This window comes from Coenobita brevimanus, chromosome 78, assembly GCF_032717465.1.
Source record: "Coenobita brevimanus isolate Jiangsu-jjx chromosome 78, ASM3271746v2, whole genome shotgun sequence".
Lineage (NCBI taxonomy): Eukaryota > Metazoa > Arthropoda > Malacostraca > Decapoda > Coenobitidae > Coenobita > Coenobita brevimanus.
Genome location: NC_137031.1, coordinates 15,504,729 through 15,524,270, shown reverse-complemented (window position 1 = coordinate 15,524,270; position 19,542 = coordinate 15,504,729). Strand labels below are relative to the sequence as shown.

General features: G+C 43.7%; 1 protein-coding gene across 1 annotated transcript in view; it reads left to right on the top strand.

Annotated features, from left to right (window-relative positions):
• LOC145408707 (adhesion molecule nephrin-like) overlaps positions 1 to 19,542 on the top strand; it is a 199,446-nt gene that overhangs the window by 125,448 nt on the left and 54,456 nt on the right. The gene's annotated exons all lie outside the window — the stretch shown is intronic.

The window sequence follows — 19,542 nt, the reverse complement described above, 5'->3', positions numbered from 1 at the left end:
AGAGGCTCATATTTATATATATATATATATATATATATATATATATCTATATTCATCATTACAGTCATTTGAGTATCCTCTGTGGGACCAGCCTATTCCAGCCGAAGCAGGGACGATACAGCCAATGTATCTCTAATATGAGGCTTAGGCTGTCTGGCAGAGACTGTATGTAGGATGAGCAGTGCTTGTAGGTGTAATTGTAGTGTTGGAGTGGCTTTGGATGTGTGTGTAGTCTGTGAACCAAGTACAATCGGTCCACGCGAGCCGACTGGGTGCAAGCATACTTTATAGTAAGCGACTAGTTCAACCACAGCACCCATTATTCCGCCAAAGTAGTGTGTCCGGGAGAACACTCCCAAATTTTCTTACTGAGGCGGGGTGCGAACCCTGGTTCTCGCATGAACGAAAACGCACACATGCACACTATAACTGTACCACAGAGGCTCCATAAATATATATATATATATATATATATATATATATATATATATATATAGATTGATATATATATATATACATATAAATATATATATATATATATATATATATATATATATATATATATATATATATATATATATATATATATATATATATATATATATATATATATATATATATATATATATATATATATATATATATATATATATATATATATATATATATATATATATATATATATATATATATATATATATACACTGTATATATATATATCATTGTGTTTTGTCGAATTAAGTGATTTTTTACTTTTTTTTTTCCTTTAACTGTAGTAAATTACTGGTATCAATGAGACGTTTGATTTCTGTGGGTAAACAGTTCCATTATTCAGGACCATGACATACTGCACTGTTCTTAAAGAGAGTTGTACGGAACTGTGGACATTAGATTAATATTATTACTTCTAGTGTTTTAAATATTATTTATAAATAAATAACTTTACTTCCGAAGTAGGATTTTGCATTTCTATAGATTAAGAACATGAAGAAGATTTTTTCAAACAGATTTAAAATTTAACAGATTCAGCATGGAATATATACGGCTTACTGAATCCCATTTACCCATGAAAAACATGCATCTAAATATGTTATTCTGGGCTATTGTTAGTTTATGTAAGAATGATGGCCAAGGACAAGCCCATATGGAGACACAGTAGATGAGTGTAACATAGTGTGAAGTAAATAATACTAAACCCTAGCAGTGGTACTCGGAGTTGCTGGGTTAAAAAGGAGAACGCTCTAATCCTATTTGTTCTTGTTCAGTCTTTCTTTCTACTCCACAAAGACCATGTACCTGTTATGCTTTTGAAGAGGTATTATAAGAGGCCCAGGAACTTTCTGTTTCTGCTTTCCCAGGCTAACGCATAGTATTTATGCGGACTTGTTTAGTATTGCCAGAGACCTCAAATGACCTCTGACCAGTGACTACAGATGACCTCTGAGGTCAATCTCACATAACCTACGTCTGAAGGAGGTCATGTGAGTCTCTATGCCAAAAATTTGGCTGCTGGGTCCAGTCATTCGAGCATGTATTACCAGTGACCTCAAATGACCTCTGACCATGGACCTTATATGACCTCGGAGGTAAAAGTCACATAGCCTATATCCAAACTGGTGGACATGTGAGTCTCCATGCCAAAAATTGGGTTACTGGGTCCAGTCGTTCAAGCATGTATTACAAGTGACCTCAAATGACCTCCAACCAGTGACCTCAAATGACATCAGAGGTCAACCTCACATAGCCTATGTCCGAACTGGAGGTCATGTGAGTCTCCATGCCAAAAATTGGGCACCAGGGGTACCCGGCGTTGCCCGGGCAAAAAAAAAAAAAAGGCAAACACTCTAACAGTAACCTCAAATGACCCAGATATGAATTTTGACCCCCCTAAAACCATCCTTGGGTCACTCTGATTCAGAAAATATATGTGTCTGAGGGTCTCCAGTCCATGGTTTGGGCATGATTGGACGACAAACAAACAGTACGGCTCTTATATATATAGATTGCTTCAGTTGTAAATTGATGACGAACCGTATATAATACACCACAAACTTTTGATATTCTTAAGTGTACTCATTCATGTGAAAACCCCAATTTAAATTCTCGTCAGTAACAATACCAAGAAATTTAGTATGATGAACACGGTATATTAACTGACTTTCTAATAATAAAGGAGGCATAACATTCATTACTGAGCAATTTTGGAAAAGTATGTAGTTTGTTTTGGCAATATTAACATTTAAATTGTTAAATTGTACCCACTGGTTTATTAAATTTAATTTAAGACGTAAATGCAAGTGTAATGAGTCAATTTTTTTTTATTAGCTAGTAAGAGTCATCGGCAAAAATAGTGAATTTAAATTTAGGGCTAGCACTTGTTAAATCATTTATATATATAAGAAAAAGAAGAGGCCCTAAAATCGATCCCCGCGCTACACCCTTGGTTATAGGTTTAGAAAAGGAATTGAGAAGTGCAATAAACAGTTTGTGACCTGTTTTCAATAAAGTTTTTAAACAGTTGTTGTGGAATACCTCTGATGCCTATATGTTCAAGTTTATCCAAAAGTATGAGATGAATGAGAAAATCAAAAAGCTTTTGAGAGATCAATTAACACACCAGCTACATAAAACTTATTGTTTAAGTATTTCTGTACTTCATTAACAAAGTGGAATACTGCAGACTCTGTAGAGTGGTTAGACTGAAACCCATACTGGCTGTCGGAGAGGAGATTATTACTTTCAAGGAAATTTACCAGGCGTCTAGAAATTGCCGTTTCAAAAATCTTACTAAACGCTTAAAGAAACCGGTCGATAATCATTAGTATCACCTTTACAACATGATTTATGAAATGGGATTATTTGGGCCTTTTTCAATTCATCTGGAAAAATTTCGGATTTAAAGGAAGATTTAATATGTGAATTAATGGATTAGAGTTAGAAGATGAGACTGTATATGTTTGAGTTGAAAGTCATCATAACCAGAAAAAGCAGACTTAAGGGATTTTAAGTATTTGTCTATTCCAGAGTAATGTGCTGGCGTCAGGTACATGGAAAATGCAGCAGGGTTGCGCAGTCACTGAGCATAATTATAAGTAATATTGTTAGGCAGTGAATTTCCTAACCTTAAGAAATGTTCGTTAAATTTATCAGCAACATTGTTCTATGGTGGTTTTACTTTAATTTCTTATTAGATATACAGTATTAGACTGTCTATGAAGGATTGAATTAAAAGCTCTTCAATGAGATTTAGAACTTCCTTGATTATCCTTAAATTGATATACATAAAGTTTTAATTTTATCTATGTATCTATCTACAGCCCGACGCCCTAATTCCGCAAAGGATGGCTGCAGACAAAACTCCTCCAAGTCACTCTGTCACCCACCATTTGACTACCCTCCCCCAACTCACCCCCCCCCTCCCTCATATACCTTTCAGCTCCATCCCTCCTCCTCATCCTCGGTCTTCCCCTCCCTCTCCCTTCCTCCACCTCACCTACATACACCCTCTTAGTCAGTCTTTCATTCTCCATTCTCTCCACATGTCCAAACCACCTCAGTGTATTTCTCCTAATCTTCTCAACCACATCCACATCCACCCCACAACGTTCCTTCACTTCTTCATTCATCAACCAGACCCTCCATGTCACTCCACATGCTCCTCTCAAGTAACTCATTTCCACTGCTCTCACTCTTGACTTGTTCCCCTCTAGCAAGGTCCATGCCTCGCTTCCATACGTCAGGGTAGGAATCACAATGCTATCATGCAGTGACTTCTTAACTTCCATACTCACCTCTCTATTTCTCGTCACTGCTTTCAGTGAACCAACAACCTTCCTTCCCTGCTGTACCCTTTGAAGCACTTCATCCCCCAAAGTTCCATCCTTACTCATCACATTACCCAAGTACTTGAGTGTACTCACATTCTCCATATCCTCACCATACATCCTCACTGTACATTCTGTGACTTAATTCCTCTCAAACACCATAACTTTACTCTTGATTATATTAACTTTCAGATTTCTCTTCCTACACACTGTCCCAAATTCATTTACCAAACCTTGCAACTCTCATTCATCTTCACTCAACAATACACTATCATCAGCATACGGCAACACCGGAATCTTCCAATCTCACCCTCATTCATTAGAGCCACCCCCACATCAACTGCCCTACCTTGCAGCTCCTTTACAACCTCATCCATGTATATAATGTATATATTAAACAGCCATGGAGACATCACACAACCCTGTTTCAATCCCACATTGAGATAAAAGAACTCACTCAGCTCCTTCGTACATACTCTTCACAGCACTCAACAATTTCCCCTCCACTCCATGTATTCTTAATACCTTCCACATACCTTGCCTATCTATTCTGTCATAAACTTTCTCCAAGTCCATGAAGGCAGCATGCACTTTCTTTCCCTTCTCTAGATACTTCTGCACTAAACATCTTAGAACAGATATCTGATCTACACGCCCTTTTCCCTTCCAAAATCCCCCTTGTTCTTCTCCAACTAGCTCCTGTGCCATATGCCTAACCCTATCAATGAGTATTCTGCCATATATTTTTCCAGTCACACTAAGAAGACTACCCCCATGGTTACCACACATTTCTCTCTCCCCTTTTCCTTTGTATAAAGGAACAGTTCTACCTGATTTCCAGTCTTCTGGAACCCCTCCCTCTTCCCAAGCCAATCTACACAACTTTCATATCCACTCCACAACAATCTCACCCCCATACCTCAGCATCTCACCACACACTCCATCAATTCCTGGGACCTTTCCCATCTTGATCTTCTTCATTGCTGCCACTACTTCCGCCCTACTGATCTCTTCCTCCCTCTCTCATCTCTTTTTCTCCCAGCCATTCCCCAACCACTTATACTCGCATTGCTCTCACTCTCTACATTTAACAGATCCTCAAAGTGCTCCTTCCATCCCCTCAATTTCTCTCTCTTCTCCACCAACAATCTATTATTCCTATCGTTCACTCCCTTACTATGTCTCCTTTCACACTGCGTTACTTTCTTTACCTCCTTCCAAAACAATTTCTTACTCTCCCTCCATTTCACACTCAAATTCCTCCCAAACTCTTCATCCACTTTCTTCCTACTCTCTTTCACGAGTCTCTTCACCTCCCTTCTCCTGCTCACATATACCTCTCTCTTCTCTCTCTTATCTCTACCTCTACTAGCTAGCCATTCACTATATGCCTTCTTCTTTTGTTCCACAGCTCGTTTCACCTCATCATTCCACCATGCTACCCCTTGCACACCCTTGCATCTCCTCTTTACTCCACAAACCACCTCACATGCTGTGCCTATCTCTTCCGTGAATATCTTACATATGTCTTCCAATCTTTTATCTGCTCTAACTCATACCTTCCCAATCTTTCTTCCACTATGCTCTTATACTCTGCCATTCTCTCACTATCTTGCAACTTCTCCACTCTTCTCACAGGAGCTGTTACCTCCTGTCTTCCCCTTCGTCTCTTCAACCATTTTCTTTGCAGCTTTACTTTGGCCATCACTAAGTGATGGTCCGAGATTCCATTCCCTCACCCTCTCCACACTCTTGCATCCAACACTTGTCTTCTTATTCGCTCATCCACACACACGTAATCTATCAATGCCTTTCGTTCAACAAGTTCACCATCCATCCTTCTTATTTTAATTTTAGCAGCACGTAAAATAGATGTGAATTTATTTCTATGGGTTCTGTAGGTTTCTCTAAACGTTAGTGACCATTTATTCACTTATCTTTCCCGTGTTTTTTTTTTTTTTTTTTCCCTCAAGGCCAGGGTAATGTACGGGCTGTGTTTACTTTTGTGCTTTAAAATAATCTGTGTCATTGGAAAGTTGTTTCTGAAATAGTATCATAAAATGATGTAAGAACAGGTTGTAGGATTCGTTGGGACAGTTCAAGGCAGATGACCAGTCTACCTGGGTTAGGCCATTACCGAGGTCTTCCATAGCAGTATTTGTCATATCTATTATACTATAGCAGTAGCCGCGCGCGCGCGTGCGTGCGTGCTTGCGTGGGTGCGTGCGTGCATGTGTGTGTGTGTGTGTGTGTGTGTGTGTGTGTGTGTGTGTGTGTGTGTATTTTGGGCAGCCGAAACCACACATTCAAATCGCACCAGAATTAGCACAAAAATTGCAAAAAACTCGCTGATGTGAAAGAAAAATTGGTCTTGTCACAATTGAAAATCTTTTACTATATTTAATAAGCAATCAAACTTTGACCAATAAAGGCCGCTCCTGGAGCCCGGTCTGTTGCCATGGCCGAGTGGTTAATTACTCAGACTTGCGTGCGGACATCTTGGGTTCCATTCTCGAAGCTGCAAATAACACGATCAATTGGTTAGCTGCAAAAAATCCAAGTGACAACGTTAGACTAGAACAGCTCATAAACAGACCATCATGGGCCCTTCGATATCACCTTGACGGCCGATAATGACAACGTTAGGCTAGAACAGCACATAAACGTGACTCGAATTACCTGAAATGATCGCAACACCGCTAATTATTCCCTTGTATAAAGGAAAAGGGGAAAAAGGAGTGTGTGGTAATCATAGGGACATTTGTCTTCTTAGTATAATAGGAAAAGTGTATGGTAGGATACTTATTGACAGAGTTAGAGAAAGAACAGAGGAATTAGTTGGAGAAGAACAGGGAGGCTTTACGAAGGGAAGAGGTTGTGTAGATCAGATATTCATTCTTAGATCTTTAGTGGAAAAGTTTCTAGAGAAGGGAAAGATGTTGTATGCGGCTTTCTTGGATTTGGAGAAAGCATATGACAGGGTGGATAGACAAGGATTGTGGAAAGTGTTAAGAATATATGGAGTAGATGGGAAGTTGTTGAATGCTGTGAAGAGTATGTACGATGGTGCTAAGGCTGCAGTGCGTGTGGATGGTGAACTAAGTGAATTTTTCTCCTTGAAAGTTGGGTTGAAGCAGGGATGTGCCATGTCTCCATGGTTGTTCAATCTGTACATGGATGGGGTAATAAAAGAGGTACAAGGTAGGGTAGTGGATGTTGGAGTGGCCCTGGTGAGAGAGGATAGTGTTTGGAAACTCCCTGTACTGTTGTTTGCAGATGATACTGTGTTGTTGAGTGAAGACGAAGGGGAGCTGCAAGGCTTGGTGGATGAGTTTGGGAGAGTGTGTAAGAAACGGAATCTAAAGGTGAATGTAGGGAAAAGTAAAGTGATGGTCTTTGAGAGAGGTGAAGTCAGTGAATGTACAGCGAGGTTGGATGGTGAGGAATTGGAAAATGTGAGTACGTTTAAGTACTTGGGTAGTGTGATGAGTAAGGATGGAGGTTTGGAGGGTGAAGTGCTTGAAAGGGTACAGCAGGGAAGAAAGGTTGCTGGTTCTTTGAAAACAGTGATAAGAAACAGGGAAGTGAGCATGGAAGTGAAAAAGTTACTGCATGACAGTATTGTGATATCAACTCTAACGTACGGAAGTGAAGCTTGGACGTTGTTGGAAGGACACAAGTCAAGAGTGACAGCAGTGGAAATGAGTTATTTAAGAGGGGCATTTGGAGTCACATGGAGAGACAGGCTGACGAATGAGGATATAAAGGAGCGTTGTGGTGTGGATGTGGATGTGATAGGAAGCGTTATGAGAAACACACTGAGGTGGTTTGGCCATGTGGAGAGAATAGAGGGTGAAAGACTGACGAAGAGAATGTATGTGAGGGAGGTGGAGGGGGGAAGAGGGAGGGGGAGGCCGAGGATGAGATGGAGGGATGGGGTGGAGAGGTATATGAGAGAGGGGGGGTTTGAGTTGGGAGCAGGGCAGTGAAATGGCGGGGGACAGGGCGACTTGGAGGCGATTTGTTTGTGGCCACCCCAAAGGGGATTGAGGCGTCTGGTAATAGATAGATAGATAGATCGCAACGCGCGCGCGAAGCGCGAGGAAACGAATGAGAAGCACGAGGAAACGAGTGCAAAGCACGAGAAAACGAGCGTGCAGGGCGAGAGCCCTTTACAGGAGCAAGTGTGAGAGGGCCCAAGGGCCCACATGTACTTGTATCTTTTGTAGATAAAATGGGGGGGGGGGGGCCGCAATTTGTTTCGGAAATTGGAGTTTGAACTGAGAAAGTACTGAGAAGTGATCCTTACTATCAGTGTGTATTACTGATATTCGATCCTGCCTGTGTGTTCCATATATGGTCTATGAGTATCGACAGTGTGTAGACTCTGGCAGGCTTGGTAGTTAATGGAAATAGGGAAAAAGGGTACATTAAATAATTAAAGTCACAAACATAACTGGTATTGTATTTCAACAAGTTTTAAAAAAGTCTCCCAGTAAATAAACATCTTGATATCTTTTCATATTGGCTAATTTTAGAAGACCTTCTGATATTTTTCCATAAAGCCGTTTGTATTACCACTTGGATGTCTGTAAACACATATAACCAGGTATATCTGGTCCATAATTACAGTATCAACACAGGCACTTTCTATAAAAGTATCAAGAGAGCATTTTTTTTTTTTTTTTTTTGACAGATGAGTGATAATCACTAATGATGTCCAATGCTAATGCTGCACCTCCACCAGTTCTATTTCTGTTTTTAGTATACAGGTTGTATCCTAGAAGATGGTACACTGGAGCAAGATCTGAATCGAGTCTTGTTGCAGTGAAACCTAAAACATTAATTTTTATGTCAATATTAGAACAAGTAGTACATGTGCGTGAGTGTGTGTGTATGAAAATAAATGATTTGCTGCAAAAAGATGGTGGCAGCACTAAGGGTCAAGTTTGTTTTTGAGACAAGTAAGTAAATTAACAAGGTTACATAGCCTGTTTCAGACCAAACTTGGGAGAACGGCTCAAAATAACTTAAGAACCAGGGTAATAAATCAAAAGCACAATCACTTAAAGACCAAGCTCACAAGACAGTGTCAAATTTGACCTATGAGAGAGAGAGAGAGAGAGAGAGAGAGTGAGAGAGAGTTTGCGTGTGTGTGTGTGTGTGTGTGTGTGTGTGTGTGTGTGTGTGTCTGTGTGTGTGTGTGTGTGAGCTACATGATTAAAGTAGTTTTGATCTGATTTACATGTAATTCCATGGGAATGTTTAGGGTCTGTCAATGCTGTGACACAGTTTTTGAAAGCCATAGGTCTGGGATCAAGTTCACTTGAAAAGATTAGCTTCAAGTTTTTATCCAATATAGAGCAGGTTATCCAGAGTTTAGTGCAAGGCGAGGATGAACCCTTTCGATTTTGAGAATAACCAGGCAAAGGACAAGGCATGGCACAGTCAAAGTTCGATCCGTGTGTGACTAAAGACCGTACTATGAAACCTAAAGCCAGTATTGACAAACGTGAGAGTCTGACGTTCTTATTTTTCGTACATTATGATTATAAGTTTGCAGATCACGTCAGACATTCATCACCCTGTTATGGCGGCAAATAGTACTAGAGTGTGACAGGAGGATAAAAGCCACCAGAGACGATAAATAGAAATAAGCCTAGATGCTGAATTGCCCATTCTATAGTACAGTACAGCCGCGATGCAGGCAAACATTTAATAGTGGCGCTTGTTTTAGAGTGAAGTCAGACCATGAAAAGAAATTTTGTTGTTGTTGTGAAGGTGGCGATGGTGGTTACTGTTGTGGTGATGGTTGTTGTTGTTGTAGTGGTGGTAGTGGTTGTTGTGGTGATTGTTGTTGTTGTTTTGTAGTGGTGGTGTTTTTTTTTTATTGTTGTTGTTGTTGTTGTGGTTGTTGTTGTTGTTGTTGTTGTTGTTGTTGTTGTTGTTGTTGTGGTGGTGGTGGTGGTGGTGGTGGTGGTGGTTCTGGTTGTTGCTGTAATTGTAATTTTGGTTGTTGTTGTGGTTGTTTTGTGGTGGTGGTTGTTGTGGTGGTAGTTGTTGTGGTGGTGATTGTTGTGGTGATGGTTGTTGTGGTTGTTGTTGTGGTGGTGGTTGTAATGGTGATGGTTGTTGTGGTGGTGGTTGTTGTGGTAGTGGTTGTTGTTGTGGTAGTGGTTGTGATGGTAGTGGTTGTGGTGGTAGTGGTTGTGGTGGTAGTGGTTGTGGTGGTAGTGGTTGTGGTGGTAGTGGTTGTGGTGGTAGTGGTTGTGGTGGTTGTTACGGTGGTAGTGGTTATGGTGGTGGTTGTTACGGTGGTGGTTGTTGTGGTGGTGGTTGTTGTGGTGGTGGTTGTTGTGGTGGTGGTTGTTGTGGTGGTGGTTGTTGTGGTGGTGGTTGTTGTGGTGGTGGTTGTTGTGGTGGTGGTTGTTGTGGCGGTGGTTGTTGTCGTTGTTGTTTTTGTGGTGGTAGTGGTGGTTGTTGTGGTGGTGGCTGTTGTTGCTGTTATTGTGGTGGTCGTGGTGGTGGTTGTGATGGTGGTGATGGTGGTTGTTGTGGTTGTTGTAGTGATGGTGGTTGTTGTGGTTGTGGTTGTTGTTGCTGTTGTGGTGGTGGTGGTGGCTGTTGTGGTGGTGGTGTTGTTGTCGTGGTGGTGGTTGTTGTTGTGGTGATGGTGGTGGCAATTGTGATTGTGGTGGTTGTTGTGGTTGTTGCTACTGTGGTGGGGATGGTGGTGGTGATAATAGTGGTGGTTGTGATGTTGGTGTTTATGATTGTGGTTGTGGCTGTTGTTGTTGAAGTGGTGGTGGTTGTTGTGGTTGTGGTGGTGGTGGTTGTTGTGGTTGTCATTGCTGTTGTTGCGAGGGTGGTGGTGGTGGTAGTGGTTGATATGGTGATGGTTGTTGTTGTGGTGATTGTGGTTGTTGCTGTGGTTGTTGTTGTTATGGTGAAGGTGGTGGTGGCGGTGGTGTTTGTTGTCGTAATGGTGGTGGCTGTGGTTCCTGGCTCTTTTGAAACATGAACCCGGTGGAATGCAGGCTTAATTTTCCGTTCTGCAACCCACCATCCTCTTTTTGGGGGATAGGGAAGTAGCTGAGGGATGCTTGCATAAGCAGACACCACAGACATATTCCAAAGCATTCTACGCCCCAAAAGCAACAGCGTTGCGGCATTTCTAGATCAATAGTGGTCAACTTAGCCCATTGTCAGAAACACAACATCGTCAGCTTGACCGTTCAAAGCTGACGGCCGCGCAGACGCATCAAAAGTAGTGTCATGTGGCATATATCTATGCCAGAGACCCCCTTTTCGTGGAACATACAATAGCTGTGTTTTTATTCCAATTTGTTGACAATGAATAATTAATTCAGGAATAAAAAATTCTTAGGCAGGCTGAAATATGTGAGAAATACAGGGCTATTCAGAAAATTATACAACTGAACGTTTCTTCAATGAATACGAGTAAATAAATCTTCCGTGGTTGCGAGGTGGCAACGTGGCGCATAATATTGGAGTTAGAATTATAAACTGCGATGCCTAGTTTATATCAGACTATATGTGTGTACATTCAAAATAGATTTTTAATACAGCAGCTGTGTGAAAGAATGTGTGTTAGCCAGCTCAGTGCTGTAATTACCACATTTTAGGGCAAGCCAGTAAGCTTATGCCTCTAACCGAAAAAAATCATTGTGTGACAATCTTGCCTTTAAAAAATCATGAAATAAATGGCATTTGTTGTTAACGGAGTGCATCTCGAACTATATCACTTGTGGTTTAAGCATTTAGTTGATTCATGCAGTAGCTGCAGCGGTTGCTAACATATTCAGTGAGTCCACGTACTGAACTTTGTGGGGTACAGTAGCACATTTCCACCATATTTGAGGCTAAATGGCTATATCCAATATTAGAAGAGCATAAATTCAGTATTATATTACTGCAGAAATTACAGATATTAGAGCTAGATCAGTGTTGGTAAATGGTTAGGTTTGCATTTTTCACCAGCATTAGTGTTCCCATATAAAGTTACAGTAATGAGTAAAAATTAGAGTACATAAAGTTTTTGTTATGCTAGGTGTTTTTAGGTCGACTTCTCGTCCTAAGAACACTAGCTACTGAGCGGGGTCCTCTTTCGAGACAGGAACTAGAACACACAACAAGAGGAACAGGGCATAAAGACTCGGCCGACCAACCTTACACATATATGGCTTTAATTCTGATTCCCTTACAATATGTAGCAAATATATACAGTATAAGTTATATGGACAATGTCAGGCTTTGATACACAACATTTATACACACAATATATATGTGTAGTCACTGGAAGTCATTACTCTTTACCAACAATACACCGTAGTTGTAAGTACAGTTTGATTAGCCTTTACCATATAGTCTTAGTGTGCTACTCGTAAGTTCTAAACTTAGCCAGTTCTCACTGTGTATTAGAGGTGCCGCTATGTTGAGTATAGACTCTGTAAGTTCTCACTGCACCATAGGTGTGAGTAAGACTTGAAACACAGACACTGTCAGTCTCTATATCACAATGGTGGCACTGGTATAACACTGTTGGGCTTATTGGGCTGCTGAAACCTGGCTAATCATAAGTGGAGCCCAGTCGTGGGAGGCTGGTAGTTGGGCGTATCCTCCAGTAGGAGGCAAGGAGGGTAGGGTGTCTGGTCGTGGCTGAGGACTGGTGTACAGCGAGGCCCTTTCCTGGGGGGCCCTCGACCTGGAGGGTGGCCCTCGGGACTGGGGTCTAACAGGGCAAATAGACGCGCCTGTCGTCGCCTGATCCTAGCGAATGGTGAGGTCGTCTGGGCGTGGCTGCGGACGGGTGTACAGGGAGGCCGTCTCCTTGTGGGGCCTCGACCTGGAGGGTGGCCCTTGGAACTGGGCCTGACAGGGTCAATAGACACGCCTGTCGTTGCCTGCTCCTGGTGGAGGGTGAGGTCGACTTGGCGTGGCCTTGGACTGGTGTACAGGGAGGCCCTTTCCTGATTGGGCCTCGACCTGGTGAGTGGCCCTTAGTGCTGGGGCAAACAGCGTCAGGAGCCGGGCCTGCCGCTTGTTACTCTGGGCGGAGGGCTGGCGGTGAGTGGGGTCAGGGCTGTCCTGCCCTGGGGTCCTGGGGGTGCCTCTGGGAAGACTGGGGCTGGTTGCCTCTGGACTGGCGCGACGTCAGGGGTTGGCTGCGGCGTCTCGTCCATGGGGCATCCGTCAGGGCCAGGCATCGTCTGGGGGCAGGCTGAAGGGCGTGGATCCCTTCCTTAGGTATCGGACCCCGCCATCACTCGTCAAACGGCAGCTCCTCCAGGGAACCACACCTGGAGGGAGAGACAAAAGGGCGTCCCGTGCGGCCTCCGGAAGGAGAGTGGGTTGCGCCAGAGACCTCCTCCGATGGGAGAACCCTCGGGGCTGTGGATGCAGGGCGTTCAGTGGCAGTCCCTTCCCTGCGCATACAGCGGCCATCGCTGCGGTTCCGCAGATCCTCGGGGTAGCAGCAGGACGTACAGTGGCCGTTCCTTCCCCGGTACGCACAGTGGCCATTACCGGGGTTCTGCTCCCGAAGGAGGTAGAGCCAGAAGAGGGACGTACAATGGCCGTTCCCTCCCTGACATGTACAGTGGCCGTCGCCGCAGGTCTGCCTGCCAGACGGGAAGTAACTGAGGGACGTAAAGTGGCCATTCCCTCCCCGGTACGTACAGTGGCCGTTACCGCGGTGCTACTCCCGTAGGAGGAGGAGGTGGATGAGGGATGTACAGTGGCCGTTGCCTCCCCAGCGTGTACAGTGGCCGTTGCCACGGTTCCACCTCTCCTACTCCTGCCTGCCGGCGTGCGTGCATTGGCCGTCACGCTGGGGCTAACCCCAGATGTGGCTGAAGCAGAAGGGTGTACAGTGGCCATCCCCTCCCCCGTATGTACAGTAGTCATTACCGTGGGGCTGCAGGAGGAGACAGCAGAAGGGCATACAGTGGCCGTCCCTTCCCCGGTACGTACAGTGGCCGTTACTGTATCTGGAGCAGTTCCACCCCAATCCTGGCGAAGGCTGGTCCAGCCGAGATCTGGTTGGCTGTCACTGCGATGTCGTGGTTGGGTGAGTTGAAGGGAAGAGGGGACATAGGGCCAGGGCGTACCTGAACCTGTTTCGCTCCGAGTCTGCATCCAATTTACCTGGCCCACCTGGGGTGGGGGTGGGGCTGCAGCTCCGTAGTGGGGTGGGGGGTTTGATGGCGGGAGCACGTATTCCAGTTTTCATCAATGCCAACACGTAAATGCAATGAGTTAAGTTCTTTATCGTAATATGTAGTTAGTTTCTGTACCAAAATAAATAAATAAGCCGATTTAGATCAGATAAAGTTAGTTAAAGTTAGCAATAGGTAAAACAGAATTGGCTGGTTAGGATGCTGCTAAAACATTTACCTATTTCAATCAAGGACTCAGATTTGGGCATAAATGTGTCAGCTTTAATACAGAACTTGTTCGTAAAACATTGTAGATTATTTCATGAGATTCTCTCTCTCTCTCTCTCTCTCTCTCTCTCTCTCTCTCTCTCTCTCTCTCTTTCACACACACACACACACACACACACACACACACACACACACACACACACACATAAAAAAAAAGTCATGAGGCATCTTTCTATCCCAAGAGCTTCTCATCCTTGTAAATAGCTGCAGGCCTAAGGGAATGAATGACCTGTACTATTGCATATTCTTACATCCCCATCCCACACTGTCACAGGCTCCAACAGCAGTGTGGGACGGGGATGTAACAGTGGTGTCAGGAAAAGGATAATTAGAAAAGTGCTGCAGTGAGTCAAACCTTCGACATGGAGGCAGAAGGTGTACAGATAAGAGACCAAACTAGACAGGAGGAGGCATCTGTGGCTGGAACCATGAAGTTTCTACATGCACAAAGTGAACAACTATGAGCACAAATTGAAGGTAGCTCAAGAGAGACTCAGTGAATAGCTACAAACACAAATTCAAGAAAAGAGCTCAAGAACTAAATCAAAGAACAGCTAGAGGCACAAAGCGAACAGCTACAAACACAGAATGAAGGGCAGAAAGAAAAAAGAGAACAACTACATGCACAAAGTAGACAACTACAGTAGATGCACAAACAGAAGGAATGGTATGAACTGCTTCATGAGGCGTTACAGGAGCAACAGAAGGAGTTACAACTGAGGATGCAGGGACAGCTAGATGCTTTCATGGCAGAAATGAAGGAAGAACAACAATAGTTCAAGGAGGAAGTATACACTGTGCTACAGCAGCAGAAGTGTAAGGTAAGCAATAACATGAGAGCGCAGACAGCATGTAGATGACCAGTTGAAAATTAGTGAGGGAATAGTGATGGAGTGCAGGCAGCAAGCAGATGACCAGTTAAAAATTAGTGAGGGAATAGTGATGGAGTGCAGGCAGCATGCAGATGACCAGTTGAAGCATGTTTTTATGCGATTTTTTTTTTATGCGAGGAAGAAGGAACCAAAGGCCATGAGTCTGCAGTAACAGTTCCCTCAAAGAGAAAAACAAAATACAATCGAGAGCCAAATTCAAGATCCAATCATTTTGAGATGCCTGGACACACTGCGTTTGAAAGACTGGAGATCATAGGCAGCAGGAAATACAGATAGAGGGAGACAGTTCCAGAGCTGACCTGTTGCATAAATGAAAGACTGGGAGTAACGGTTAACTCTTGCATTAGAGAGTTGGACAGAAAAGGGATGAGAGTTTGCTGCCAGATGGGTGCTACGCGCCCGTCATAGAGGTGGAGGAATGCAAGCAGACAGTTCAGAGGAGCAGTGACCATTAAAGTAGCGATAGAAAAGAGATAAAGATGCAACAGTGCGGCGAAGAGACAGAGGTTGAAGGGAGTCAGTAAGAGGAGGAGAGTTAATGAGACGAAAAGCCTTTGACTCCACCCTATTGAGAAGAGCTGTATGTGGGGAGCCTCCCCACACATGAGAGTTGTACTCCACACAGGGGCGGATAAAACCCCTGTATAGAGTCAAAAATTGTGCAGGGGTAAAGAAAGAGCGGAGTCGGCTTAGCACACCCAATCTCTTAGAAGCAGATTTTACAAGAGATGTAATATGATCTTTCCAAGATAAGTCCCGAGTAAATGAAACCCTAAGCATGTTCAAGGATGATGCAGGATTAAGTTGAATATTATTAAACATTAAAGGGTATACCTGTGGAAGATTTTGTTGGGTTGATAGGTGTAAGAACTGAGTCTTAGATGCATTAAAGAAACCATATTATTTTTACCCCAGTCAGAGATACGAGCCAAGTCAGACATTAGGTGTGCCATAGCCTCATCCCTTGTTTCTTGAAGTAACTGTTGAGATGGACGTTGCAGGAACCGAATGAAAAGGTGAAGGGTGGAGTCATCAGCATATGAGTGGATAGGGTTAGATGTACAGCTTAGAAGATCATTGATGAATAAAAGGAAGAGAGTTGGTGATAGGACAGAGCCCTGAGGAACACCACTGTTGATAGATCTAGGAGAAGAACGATGGCCGTCTACAACAGCGGCTATAGAACGACCAGAAAGGAAGCTAGCGATGAAGGCACAGATAGAAGGATAGAAACCTTAGGAGGGCAGTTTGGAAATTAAAGATTTATGCCAGACTCGATCGAAAGCCTTTGAGATGTCAAGTGCAATGGGAAAGCTTTCGCCAAAGTCCCGAAAGGAGGATGACCAGGAGTCTGAAAGGTAGGTGAGAAGATCACCAGTGGAGCGTCCCTGACGGAACCCATACTGACGATCGGAAAGAAGGTTGTGATAGGAAAGATGCCTTAAAATTTTTCTATTAAGAATTGACTCGAAAACTTTTGAAATACAGGACGTTAAAGCAATTGGACGATAGTTGGAGGGTTGGGAGTGGTCACCCTTCTTTGGGACTGGCTGAATGAGAGCAAACCTCCAGCAAGAAGGAAAGGTACAAGTTAACAGACAAAGGCGAAAGAGTTTGCCTAGGCAGGGTGTAAGCACAGAAGCACAGTTCTTGAGAACAACAGGAGGGACCCCATCAGGCCCATATGCCTTGTTAGTACTGAGGCCAGTGATGGCTGAAAATACATCAACTGAAGAAATTTTAATGTCAGCCATGAGGAAGTCAGAGGGGAGAAGTGATGGAGGAACAGCACCGGAATCGTCTAAGGTGGAATTGGAGGAGAAAGTCTGTGCGAAGAGATCTGCTTTATCAGTAGAAGAAATAGCTACAGAACCATCAGAGTAGAAAAGAGGAGGGAAGGATGATGAGGTAAAGTTGTTAGAAAGATTTTTGGCAAGGTGCCAGAAGGAGCGGAAAGAATTCGAGTTGGAGAGTTGAGAGCATTTAGTATGGATGAAATTATTTTTAGTAGAGCGAAGAACAGACTTAGCACGATTCCGGGCAGAAACGTAAAGATGATGTGATTCAGGGGTGGGATGGCTCCGGTACCTTTTGTAGGCCTCCTTGTTGCGGGCAGCATTAGAACAAGTGTGATTAAACCAAGGCTCTCTTGCGTTAGTCAAAGGATATGAGAAAGGAATGTATGCTTCCTTGCCCGAGAGAATAACCTCCATAATGCGCAAGGCACACTCAGATGGCTCACAGCCATGGAAACAATTATCATTCCAGGGAAAATCAAAGAAGTACTGCCTGAGGGCCTCCCAGTCCGCGGCTCCAAAATGCCACAGACGAGGTTTCCCTGGAGGGTCCACAGGCCGTATCGGAGTGATAGGACAGGTTAAGGTAATAAGGTTGTGATCGGAGGAGCCCAACGGAGAGAAAAGATTAACAGAGTAAGCAGAAGGATTAGTTGTGAGGAAGAGGTCAAGTATGTTGGAGCTCTCTCCAAGGCGGTCAGGGATACGGGTAGGATGCCGTACAAGCTGCTCTAGGTCATTAAGGATAGAAAAGATGTAGGCTTGTTCACCAGGTGGATCCGTGAAAGGAGAGGAGAGCCAAAGGTGGTGGTGAACATTGAAATCTCCAAGAATGGAGATTTCAGAGAAAGGAGAAATGGACAGAATGTGTTCCATAGTAGAAGTAAGATAGTCAAAGAATTTTTGATAGTCAGTAGGATTAGGGGATAAGTAAACAGCACAGATATATTTAGTCAGAGAATGACAGGAAAGCCGAAGCCAGAGTGTGGAGAATTCAGAAGAATCAAGTTCAGGAACACGAGAGCAAGATAAGTCGTTGCGTATGTATACGTAACAGCCACATTTGGCTTTGAAACGAATATAGAGAAAGTAGGAGGATACAGAAAAAGGTTTGCTGTCAGTTGCCTCAGACAGCTGAGTCTCCGTTAGAAAAAGAAGGTGAGGTTTAGAGGAGGATAGGTGGTGCTCAACAGAGCGAAAGTTAGATGAAAGGCCGCGAATGTTGCAGAAATGAAGAAGAAGAAAGTCAGACAGTGGTTCCAGGCACCTCGAGTCATCACCGGGAGAGGGGCAGATGGCGGGGGCATTTATGGTCCCCCCCCCCTGGGGACTCCGAGGCTTGATTAATCGACGCCATTTTGGTGAATTTTGAATAGGAAGTGTAGTGTGTACTGTGCATGTAGTTTGGTGAAGACAGTTAGAGAAATTTGTACTGGAGAGCATGCTGGCCTACTCTCTGTGTAACTGAGACACTGAAAAAGTTCAGCAAAGGGGGATGGTCAGGAACTAGTCCTGAGGGCTGATGAAACGGGAGCTCCAGCACTCCCTGTCATCAGCTTTCCATCCACCTCGGGAGTACTGCCCTGCTCGACTGGTGCTACAGTCTACTCCACCACGTGAAGATAATTAGTGAGAGAATTGAGGCTGTAGAGATATATTGCACTGCTTGGCCTCAGGTTAGTATACAGGGAGCATATGAAAAAAATCGACAGTGTATGGTGGATCTTGATGAATCCCAAGCATCTAAAGATAGCATTCCAGGGCTGACTAATCAGAATGTAGGAGTTTTAAGTCCTAGACTTAAATATGATGCCCCAGTTTTTAGGCCCCAAAGCAGTGAAGTGCATGGCTATTATGGAGATCCAATAAAAAAGAAACCTCAGGAATTTGATGGCAAAGTATCTTTGAAAGCTTAGCATGTGCAGTCTGAAACGCTCGCTGATCAGAATGGTTGGGATGATAGGCAGAGGGCAGTGCAGCTTGCTACTAACCTTGAGGGTGCTGCAATGGAGATTCTGGTCCAGATGTCAGTGGGGGAGAGGAACATGTTATCAGTCCCTAGGAAAGTGCTGGAGCACAGATACGGGACCATGTACCAGACTGAGGTTTACAGAGCAACATTCCGGACCCATGCACGGACTTGAGGCGAAACCTTCCAGCAGCTTGCTCATGACCTGGAGAGTATGGCACACAAGGCTTACCCTGGAGCAGTACCTAACCTGCTGTCTATTCTTCTGAGGGACCAGTTCATCGATGCTCTTGATAGTTCAGAGCTGAAAGTGCAAGTGATGCAGGTACAGTTGCGAGCAGATGACTCGAGGCCACCTAGTCCACCAAGATGTTGGTGTTTTATCTGGCAACAGTGGTAGCTGTGAACTTGACCGAGATTCAGTCTGCTGTCCGGGCAAAACAAACCCAGTGATAATTTGTCAATGTGCAGTTCTAACTGGTCTCCAATCAATATCATGCAAGTAAACGTATAATACTGATAATGATTAACGTGTCAGACACGTGGTAGATATATTTATAACCAAAGTATTACAACACAGGCATCCAAATTGTG